Raw genomic sequence first — 11,738 nt, 5'->3', positions numbered from 1 at the left:
TGTAGAGATAATGGTTTTGTGCTAATGTTTTGAAAACATTATTAAAGACCAGATAACTTGGAATGAACATTCTGTTAACGTTACTGGAAGAACGTTTATTCATAACTTTGAAAGAACCTTGCCAGAATGTTAGCCAAAGTTCTAAGACTGTTGCCTGTTAGATGAAGATATAAAGTGCAGAATAGTGACTGCTGTATTTGTGTACATGCTAAATCAACAATAACATATACAAATTTTTTATCTTTTATCACACCTGCTTGAAAAAACACACAACGACTGCATCCCAGTTCAGAGGCTGCAACCTCTCAATTTGGACACAGCTCATATATCAAAGTTTTTATTTGCTAACATATTCTAGATATCTCCATGGTAACAATAATATATAAGCAGTAGTCCCTGTTTACAACAGTGTTCACTTTATCTAGTTCCAGAATTTTTGTTGGCTCATTGCCTGAGTGGACTAAGAAGTTGGCTAGAGACAAAAGTGTCTCAAACTCCAATTCCAGATCGGCAGTTTCAGGCTTGACTGTGAAACACTGTGTTAGTGACTTGATTTGTCACTGAACAGAGACAGCAGAAGCCCCTTCTCCCTTTTGCTTTCACACTAGAGCTTTCGGTTTTTGACATCAGAGTTTGGTCTGTTTAGCGTCTCCTCTTCCTGTTTGCTCTAACATTGGTGATGCAAACAACGCAGTTTGGACCTAAAATGTACAATGTAAAAAGAGACCTGTGGGGTAGGGGGAGGGTAGGGCAAGTCATTCTGGAGTTTGGACCAAGCAATCGAACCAAGTTAGCTGCTGTCAGGCTGTGTATCTATGTGTGGGGGGTGATATCTCCCCTCAGGGCTTCTGGTAGGGGGGGGGGGGGGCTTTGGACATTTAGCAGGGGACTGTGATCCCCTGACCTTGCCAGAAGGGTAGAAAATGTTTTGCTGCTGATTAGCAATTCTTCAGCTTAGCAGCCTGGCTAAACTTTTAGTGCAATTTAATTTTTTTAAAGGATGCCAATTGCCAACAAAACCGTTTAAACAAGTTCACATCTTAATAAAAATACAGAAGATAGTTCAGTTTGATTCGAATTAATATATACAGCAAGTAGTCGGACATCTTGATAGTCTTAGTCGTGTGTTTGTTTTTGCTTTTCCATTGTTCGTATCTGAAAGAGTATAATTTAAATATCAGGGCAATTTTTGCAGTGCAATAATGCATATATCATCTGATATGTTGAGAGAAATCACATATGGATGCAAATTGCAACTTTATCGCTGGCCAAACATAACAATAGTTGGATCTTTTAGAGTGGCTTCCACTTTAACCATATTGATTAGTATCCAAAACATGAGATAAAATGCATCTAGACCAAGCTGAATTCATGCTTGGCATCCCTCAACATGACAGAGTGTTTTACACGCGTGTCCCTTCTGAAATAGCAGTGCCGTACACTTGACCTTGGGCTGGATGTATGTGCCTGTGAGCTGCGGACCATCACTCCTGTCAATAGAGTGCGTGTCTGACCTTGGGCTGTAGTTACAGACTTGGCACTGACTAATTTCAGCGCTGGACTTCATATCGACACTGCAATCGCTAATATGTTGGATGATAAATAACTATTGACTGTGAATGGAGCTCCTGGACAGGACAGAGTGGCTCGCTAACGTGGACTTCGAATTGAATACAGGAGCTGCCCACCCATAGATCCAGGACCAGTGCTATCTGTCTTACATTAGACTAGAAGCAGTATTTGAAAATACAAAGCTGATTTTGGGTCAGTAATAATTCACTTCTTTTTTTCTTTTTTTTTTGGCAGGTGAAATGTTAAATAATATCAGAGATTTCATCTAGTGTAGCTGTTCAGGTAATCAGTCAATGACTCGTGTTAAAAAACATTTATTTATTTTTAATAATAGTTTATATATAGATAATATAATAATAATGATTTGATAATTTGATAAAAAATAATAAATTATTACAAAAATGAAAATTTGCGTGTTGTTCCAAACCTTTAAGACTTTTTTTTTAAACACCACTGACGTTTATTATTCCACAGAAGAAAGAAAGTCATACCGGTTTGGAACGACATGAAGGGGAGTAAATGATAGTTCATCCAAAAATTGAAAATTCGTATCTCTTTAAATTTTAAACATGACCCACTAAGTGGTTATGTAATTTGGCCTGAGGTAAAACTTTGGTACCTAAATTTACACTGTGTACCCAAATGTGATAAACATCAACTATGATTAATTCAGCAATGCATCTGTGTGCTTTGAGAACAAAGCAAACCCAATGAGAAGCCACTCTTTACACAAAATGTAGGCGAGCAAAATCTCATATCGTGGAGCCAAGAATTCAAGAAGGCACCGCGTCTGACAAATCTCAAGAATCCCGAATCACGCATCAAGACACAGCTCGTATTAGGATGCAGTGTGCACGTCTGCTCCATAAAGTTTTGAAGTGTGCTGCCAAGTTCACTGCAGGCTCTTACTCTCACAACATATGCAGAGCGCTGGAGGCAGAGAAAACTTTCCCTCCATCACTCCTCTCTCCCACATGCCCGGCCCCACCGCGCCTGACTTCTGCCCCGGTAGCCGCTGTGCCTCTCCGAGTGGATGGGTTTTCATCTCGCAGGGATGCGAGGGCAGCCACTCCGCTCCCCCTCACACTCCTTCCCCGCGGAACACAGATTTACATTTGTACTGCTGCACAGTTCTCAGTACTGCAGGCGAACAGCCAAATCCATGCAGCACTGATAGAAACACAGAAACAGCTCGAGCGACTTCAGTCAGGTCTCTGGAGATCGAGGACTCCTCAGCCTGGGATGACGGAAGTGTATGTGTGTTCAAAAAAATCTTTTTGCAGTATCAGTAAACAATGTTCTTAGGAGACATATGGAGTGAGTCAACACACTAAAATGTTTGCTTTAACACACATAGAACTGTACCGATGGTTTGAATGTAGGCTGTATACAAAATTAATAGACGTTTAAATGTTGCACACTAGTACTATAAAACGAATCATATATTTTGACTCGAAATGTCATACCGCTAATAATTATTCTTAAACTCAGGCTAGGGTGTTACTGGGGAGGACAGATGGAAAAAGAAAGATGTAACCGACATCTCAATCATTTTGAGTAATTTTTCTGAGCAGTGGCCATAAGCAAGGAAAGGGCCTTTGTCCTAGACCGCCTTTCATTTCCAGCACTGCAGGAATTGTGATGGCTGTGCCTCGGGGCAACAGAGGCACCTTAAGGAGCCCCACCTTTAAATCCAGTGCCGGTGGCTCCAACCGTGACCTCTAGCTGCAGGGATCCCTCAGGCCAGATTTAAACGAGCTCCCGCAGGTCCTCCTCCGTGCCTCGCTCTCCTACACAAGCTCTTACTGAACCGGAGCAGTATGGACTTCCAGGCCAGTCTGATTTGTATAACAGTCAAAGCAATGGCTGGACTAAACGGCCTTACTTTAGGTAAATGCCGTGCGGCTGTTCGCATATGCAGGGAGAGGGAGATGTGCGGAAAAATCAGATGTGACATTTTCCGTGCTGGGGAAAGCGAATTCTGTGTGGGCCGCACGCAGTGCAGCTTACGGCAATTCTGGAGTGCCGTACAATGATTGTGAATAATACAGGCAAAGTGACATGATGGCTCTCTGTTGTTTTTTAAAAGCGTGCCTTTCGAACTTAGAAGGAACTGTAGTTTTTTTCCCCCTTTGCACTTGTAACGAAATAGAGCCTTCTATTTCTATAGAAGCAATCTAGCTTCTTCCTTTAATTTTCCTATCATTACCACTATTATGGAGGCCATGAGAGACGCAAGGCAAAAGAGGCATACAATATCAGGTATTGATCCACACCCATCACCACACAGAGGGAAAAAACGTGGGTTCAGGGGCTGCACAATTCAGACTGGACAGTGCGATCGATAGGATGCTCTATCAGCCGTTGCCATGGCAACTAACAAGAGCAAGGACAGAGCCCCAGCGTTTATTTACACCTGTCTCCTACTCCCTGCCACCTCGTAGTGCCATCTAAAAAGGGTTAACATTTGATGTATTTTACCGTTTGATTTTGTCAATGCAATTTGCATATGCTTCGCCTAAAAAACATAGAGGATTTTGAAGTTGTGCTCAATATCTTTGTGTCATTGGCTACTATTTCTCCTTGTTCTTTGCTCGGGACTTTACTTTGCGTTGACCCCAATTTGTAGGTCAAGTAAACATGTTCAATGCTGCAGCCGTTGACTTGATGAGGTCATAAAAGAGAGCCAAAGAAGAACAGGCTAAGGCTTTTTTTTTCAATGGGCGCATGAGTGAGCAAAACGCTGCAACAAAGAGCAGATCAGCAGACAACTTAACACAAGAATCCTCTTAGACGTAATCTATGTGAATATGGGCCACGTTCAAGGAGTCAAATAGCTTAACTAGTCATAAAATAGAACATAACATAGAAGTTTTTATGATGACTTGAAATAACATACACAGTAAGATAGTATAATCTTCCTACACTTTTATTAAAAAATAAAGATTCCAAAAGGGGGGTTTTCACAGCAACGCCTTAGAAGAACCACCTTGAGTTTCGCAAAGTGAACAATTATTAAAAGAACCAATTTTTCATAATCCAAAGGACCATTTTCCACTAGAAAGATGTTTTTGTGCATTTGAAAGGTTCCAAGGATATTCAAAGTTCTTTATAGAACCATCAATACCAATAAAAAAACGCTATTTTTAAAAGGCATTGGAAGAAATCTACATCTTTAAAAGTAGTTTTACTTATAAATAAGCATGCATCCGTATTTTTTACTAATTCCAATAAGCTGATAAACATTTTCATTTTATAACTAATAACTGATAAAGGGCAGTGTTAAAAATAAACTCTCACAGACTAAAATCATTTTTAATGCTACAAGTGAATTTAGGCATCTAAACATTATAATGTATATTAAAAAGAAAGAATACATTTTGACAGTGTTATTAAATGTTGGTGTTTTTAAAGACTAGCTTTAAGGGAGGGCACAATTACATATCTAATATGAATGACACAGATAAATAAATACTAATATTAACCAATAACTGATATATTATATCCCTAGATAAATATAGTCTGGAATACAGTAGACTCAAAGGGTTTCATTTACTTGGATTGTGTAATAGAAGGGTACCTGGCCGGCACACCAAGATCTTTCGCCTCTGCTGTGTGTGTGTATTTAAGTGTGTAAGCATTACTGAGGCCATTTTGAACTCCCTATTGCAGTGCTAGGAATTGAGGTGAGTCCCATAACCTCACACACATGCACAGTTCTGACCGTCAACGCTCTCCCTACCCCCTTCAATCAATGGTAGTTTCATGTGGCCTCTCAGCCCTGCAGTGACGTGTGTGTGTGTGTGTGTGCGTGTGTGTGTGTGCGTGAGTGACCTATTGATTTATTGACTGTCTGGCTCAGCCCGGTCCGTGGTACTGGACAGCCTGGAGCTGTGGATCATTGGACCTGAGGTTGCTAGGGTACTTTAGCCAAAGTAGCCGCAATACTAAGTTTGCCATCAGGTGATAGATTTTGTCACAGTGCTTACAAGAAAATGGAATCTAAGAAGGAAATCTGCTAGCCAACCAAAGTCAGTCATTGCTAACTTGCTAATTGCCTCTCTGTGGGGTCTATGTGTGCCAGACCCGCTTCTTTTTTTTTCTCTTCTTGTTTCCAATTGCTCTCATCCACACCAGGCTATTAAGCTTTTCTCTCGCTCACATGTACCCACACACACTAGGACACCCCCTGAGGAGGCAAAAGAGTGGCGAGTGTCCAGCTGTCCTACACCCCACCCCATTCCCTGTCTTTTCACTGGTCAGTGTAGGCAGATTGAGGGGGCCTTAGGGTGTGTGCGTGTGTGTGTTTGGGGAGGTGCCATTAGCACAGAACTAGTAGCAGCTGGCCTGAAAGAAGGGATTGAGTGTCACTGACCTGGCCATAGTGTCCAGCTGAGGGTCACTGCTCTGCCCTCCTTCGGGCACGTGCTGACCAACCATCTGTGTGTGTGTGTGTGTGTACAGAACTGCCTTTTCTTTTTGAATGGAGTGGCAGTTGCCTAATCTCTGAGCATTTTTGTGAGCAGCTGGCCTGTTTGGTCTTCATAAAATGTCTATAAAGCATTGCTAGTGTCATCGTTCAGAGGGAAACATTAAGCCCCAATTACAGCAAAAACTATATTAGGGTCCACACCAACAGACCATAATGTTCTGTTTATTATATGCGCACGCTGCTGCTTTGAATGCTCGAGCTCTCAAAGATTCTGATCGGCTGTCAATATTTTTGCTGTTTATCAGCTGGAAAAAGTGATTCCAACAATATCTTTTTAATGTTTCGTTAATGTGTCTTGTACAATTAGAACAATTATGAAAACGTTATTATTATAAAAAAAATTTAACAACAATTTTATTTATCAAAAATTGTCTCACAAGTTTAAACAGCATGTCATTTTTCATTATAACTGGATACGCAGCAATAACATAGGCTCTTTATCGTTATAGTTGGTGTGAATGGGCTTTCTAATGTGACAGTATTCCTCTTTTTATGCCTGACATCACGCATCACCATTTCCGTGTCCAAAAGCAAAACAACAAACGGTGTTAATATGCACTTGCTGTGATACTACCGAAACTAACCTGTATCTCCATACAAAATCTCAGATGGCCAATCAGTGATTCATCTTTTATGACTCATTAAAACATTGGTGTCTATGATGCCATGATATGAATATATAGTGCTCATAACCTGCTGTTGAGATAGCATTCTCAATTAAAGAGGCTTAGACTCAGAAACAATATTCCTTACGTCACTACTTAACAAGCGGATTAGGTCATCAGGGTCATAAATTCTCATATTGTGATGCCTTCTGTGTACTCGAAAATGATGATTAAACTCCTCTCGAATGATGTCAGGGTGAAAGTGCGGTAAGTGAATTTCGTCACATCGCCACCAGATTAAAATACAGCACAGATGTAGTCTAGGTGGATCTGTTTTTCATCCTTTTTTTCTTCTTCATCCCTCCATTCAAGGTGCTGCAGGCCCCGATCAAAGCACAGATTAATGCTGCATCTGCACCCATCCATTCTTTGGTCGCTTTCTCCACCCCCCTCTTTTCATTACCTCCTTCCACACTGGACGTGCTGCCTCGGACTGTTTAAGGTGATTGGATCGTGCCCATCCTCCTCTCGTGGTCAGCTGGGGTCAGAGGTCAGTGACCTTTTCTTGATTGGATGAAATGGAATGGTCATCGTTGCCCTTTGCTGTCATTCAGTGAAAAACAAAGATTTTGGTGTCAAAAGTGTGCGGGGACACTAGTTATCCCTAACATTTTTTTATGTTCATGCTGAGAGGCTCATTATATTTCCTGTGCATGTGCAACCACGACAGTCAATTTACAATGCTTAAATGGAGGCAGTATAAAATGATGCCATGACATAATTCTTAAAATGGATGACTGTAATTCTGGGGATCTATATTAACGTTTCTTGGAGTGCGTGTAATATCTGCGATAGCCCCTGGTCTTTGACCTCTGACTACTAGGCCTCTGTTGCTAGGTGACTAGAGCATTTCTGATGGAGGTTTGGGTTGAGGGGTGACAGTGTAAAGGGGGGGTCAGGGGGCAGTGGTCACTCTAAACCTCTCTAGGGACGCTCACACACACACACACACACGCACGCCAAACTCGGAGAGAGCTTTGAGCTGAAACACAAGCTTGCATCATTGCCAGAAATATGATAGGGCTTCTGTTATATCAGAGATTTCTGGAACATGGCACTTAGGCTTCTTCAATTAGTCATTAATAATTCCAAGCATGTAAATAAGCCACATTTGATGGGTAAAGCTTAATGATACGGTATATGTAGAAATAAGAAAACTTGTCTTGTACCTTTTATTTAAAGGGATAGTTGACCCAAAAAAGGAAAATTCTGTCATAATTTACATGGCTTCGAAATATATTTTCTCACCTTCATAACTTCTTTTGTGTTCCACTGAAGAAAGTTGTACAGCGACATGAGGGTGAGTTAATGAAGACAGAATTTTCATTTTCAGAATTTTTCCGATATCACATTAAAGGAATATTCTGGGTTCCAGAAAATATATATTTTGACTTGTTCCTCCTTTTCTTTAAAAAGAAAGAAGAAAAACACTTACAATGGCGGTAAATACAAAAGTAAATGGGACCAATCTAAACATTAAAAACAACTCACTGTTTCAAACGTTTAGCCACAATATGTAAATTATGTTACTAAACTTGAGTTTAAAGTTATATTCAATTTCACAACTTTTTTTTTTGCCATGACAGAATGCCTAATACCCTAAAATGGCTGTAAAAATGACAAGAACAACTTTACAGCTCAAATAATACATAAGTTTTACCAGAATAATTCATTTACGTGCTTTTATAAGATTATAAGCTTCACATTTCTGCTTTTAAATCCTCCAAATTTGCCCTACCCAGTTATATTGTAAGTGTTTTACCATAACCTTGAGTTTTTCTTCTTTTATATAATAAATAAATAAAGTGTGTGTGTGTGTGTCAAAGTCAACCAAATGCAAACATAAGAGAACTTTGAAGTACTCTGCTGTTGCTGTTGTTATTTTGTGCTTCATTTGGAATGATTGTGCAAAGTAAAAGTATAGGTAGAATCATGCTAAAGTGTAAGTTCAGTGTTGTGAGGCAGAATTTTTTAGCATTGCTTTAGATTGTGTGTGCTTAACTTGCATTGAACAGAATATTCCTTTTTAAAAAGCGTTGCCTTTTATCCTGTATCTAAAAAGAAATGCATGCTACATATTAGAATGCACGAAAAACACTTTTATCTTTAGAGGAATGTACAATCTAGGTTCTCTGATCTGGCAGCACAACATGCAAACAGTCAAGGTCAACCAAATGTAAACATAAAAGAGAACTTTGCTGTGTACACACTGCAAAGAAACTACCATGAAGTAAAAGCAAGACCGCAGGTCTGCAGAATGTCAGCTTTAAAGGCCATTCAGTGTTTGCATGTGTGTTTAATGCCCCCCCCCCCCCCCAAACACGTTCTTCTGTGAGGGAATTCTCTTTATCCTCTGCCATTTTTCTCTTTCTGCCCTGTTGGATTTGGCCATTTGTAGTAGAAGACCTTACCCTGGGGTGAGGAACACACATAGAGATATTTTTACTCTTGGTGTTGATGTTAGGATTCAAGTGTATCACTTTGTGCTTTGATATAAGGGGAAAAAAGCATTCCTTTGTGTTTGCGGATCCCTCACATTTAATAAAGCAAATTCTTGAATTCCCTCTGAAATACCCATTTCAATTGTCTTTGCTCTTCAGATTCCTTAACAGTATCAGACAAATCACTGGAAGATGACTGAATTAAAACTAAAGAAAGTATTCTCTCATTGTAATTATATTTATTTCTGTTTATTGTAACCTCTGCGATTGTGTAGTGTGTGTATGTGTGTGTGTACGTCAAAGAGAGAGGGGAGGGAGGCTGAGATGGTATCAATCGCCAGGCCATTGAACGTATTGATTAGTTACCTTTCTTATTAACATGCTGATTAAAAAGAGCAGGAACAGAAACCGCATCTAGCCACACGCACACTGAGACAGAGAAGACACCACATCGCTGGGCAGGAAAGCAAAATGGATACAGGACAAATTGTGTGGAAATAGATGGACACTGAGTGGGACTTGCAAAATGGGGGATTTCTGGGGTCTGGAGAACGTTGTCTTATGATAAAATTGGAGATGTGATGGAGAGCATGGATGCTAGCATCTGCAGAGAGGAACGGAGAAACAGAAAGAGGGGAAGAGGAAAAAAAATGGAAGACAGAGGGGCAGGGAAAAGGATGCTAACCGATTGCAAGGCAATTTCAGAGACCCTCCACCCACCCACCGAGCATCTATTAGACTGGATATACCCTTGTGCAGAACACATCTTATAAACACACAAACAATGCTGTGAGACCTTCACTCAAAATCTGAGAATGTGTGGCTGTTCTGCATGGACAAAAAAGCAGATCATTGTGTTTGCATAGATGTGTATTTATATTGTGCAATGCATGTGGGTGTTTGTTTGAAGTACTCTGCTGTTGCTGTTGTTATTTTGTGCTTTAATTGGAATGAAAGTGCAATGGAAATGTAGCAGAATCATGTTAAAGTGCTTGTATGTTCAGTGTTGTGAGGCAGAGGCAGGAATTGTTCAAGCATTGCTTTAGATTGGAAATGGCTGCTTCTTTATTTAATGCTGCTACCTTTGATTTGGTGAAGGCCTTGCATCTTAAATTATTTGAATAACTAAAATCTAACGCTATTTTTATTATTATAATTATATAAAATAAAACTCAATTTAAATGTTGTTAGATTATTTAAAAATGATTCAAATGTTTTTTATTCCACTCTGATTAATCTGGATTGCATCATCGTGTTGCGTCAAAATCTAAACTAAGGGCTAAAATGCTATAGGCTACTTTGTTTAATGCGTATAATTTAATAGGTTCACTTGAATTTAAACGCTTTGCAGTAGTATGTAAAAAAAATTCAAATCTTTTAACAATTTATATTAAACGTGCTGTATTATATATGGCCAGTTGTTATACTACGATTGCTAATAATTCACAATGGTAATAATAGATTGCCATCCTGCATGTTGGCAGCACGCCCACGTTTACCAATCGATAAACAGAACCAAATACACGGGCGCGCGCCCATTTGAATGCGGCTGAACACTTGCTATGGCTCAGAGGTTAAATCGTAAAATCATAGAAAAGATTATCCTTTAACACTGTGGCTGAGTTTGTGAATGTGACTAGTGAAACGTTACTGAAAGCTGAATATGAGCATGACCTTAATAATAATTCAGCAGAGTCCCCTAATACAGTCTTGTCTCCATATTTGTGAGAATTATAAATCTCTCTCAGGGTTTGTCTGAAAACGGTTCTCTTTATATTGAACCTTTATAATAATACCTTTACATAAATAAAATAGGCTAACTACATGTGTGTAGGCCTAGGTTGGCCTATAATATATTGCATTCTTTATATAATTGTGAATTCTAGTGAAGAATTTAATTTCATTATTGATTTGCAAAAGCATATGTATGACATATGAACATAATCAGATTTTCCTAAACAAAATAATGCATTCAGTGGACATAAACACCGGTATTGTATGAATATGCTCTTAGATGTAAGATCATTTTTAATGTAAGATGTAGCTACTTTACATTTGCTTATTTGTTTTACAGTTAAAAATAAAGATTTACTCTTCAAATTAAGTTTAAACTTTAAAACGCAAATTCAAGCAAAGAAAGTTAAGTGTAGCCATATACGCTAAGGTTCTTGAACACCCAGAATAATTAATAAATTCCTGTACTTTTTTTTCTGATGCAGTTTGCTAATCATATCTTCCAGAAAATAAAATACTAAATAAATAAATAAATATATAATTTCAAATATTTATAGATATATAATTTCACATTTTTTAAATGTTTATTTTTTATTTTTTTTTATAATCCTCGGTTAGAAGTTTGTAATTCTAAAGTTACAGTGTAGGCTACCATTACAGTCAGGCGCACAAAGTTTTATTTTTCAAATGATTTTCTTTTTCAGTTTCACAAGGCCTGCTCTCCGTGAGGTTGAGCATGTTAATTGAGTTATTGACTTTTTTTATCGATCGAGTTCTTTTTATTATTCACCATGCGTCCTATTATTTTTGGACGAAATTAATTTCTTTACCCCC

Source organism: Rhinichthys klamathensis, unplaced genomic scaffold (genome assembly GCF_029890125.1).
Source record: "Rhinichthys klamathensis goyatoka isolate OS25496 unplaced genomic scaffold, OSU_Roscu_1.1 h1tg000359l_1, whole genome shotgun sequence".
Lineage (NCBI taxonomy): Eukaryota > Metazoa > Chordata > Actinopteri > Cypriniformes > Leuciscidae > Rhinichthys > Rhinichthys klamathensis.
Note: the sequence above shows the minus strand (reverse complement) of the source record.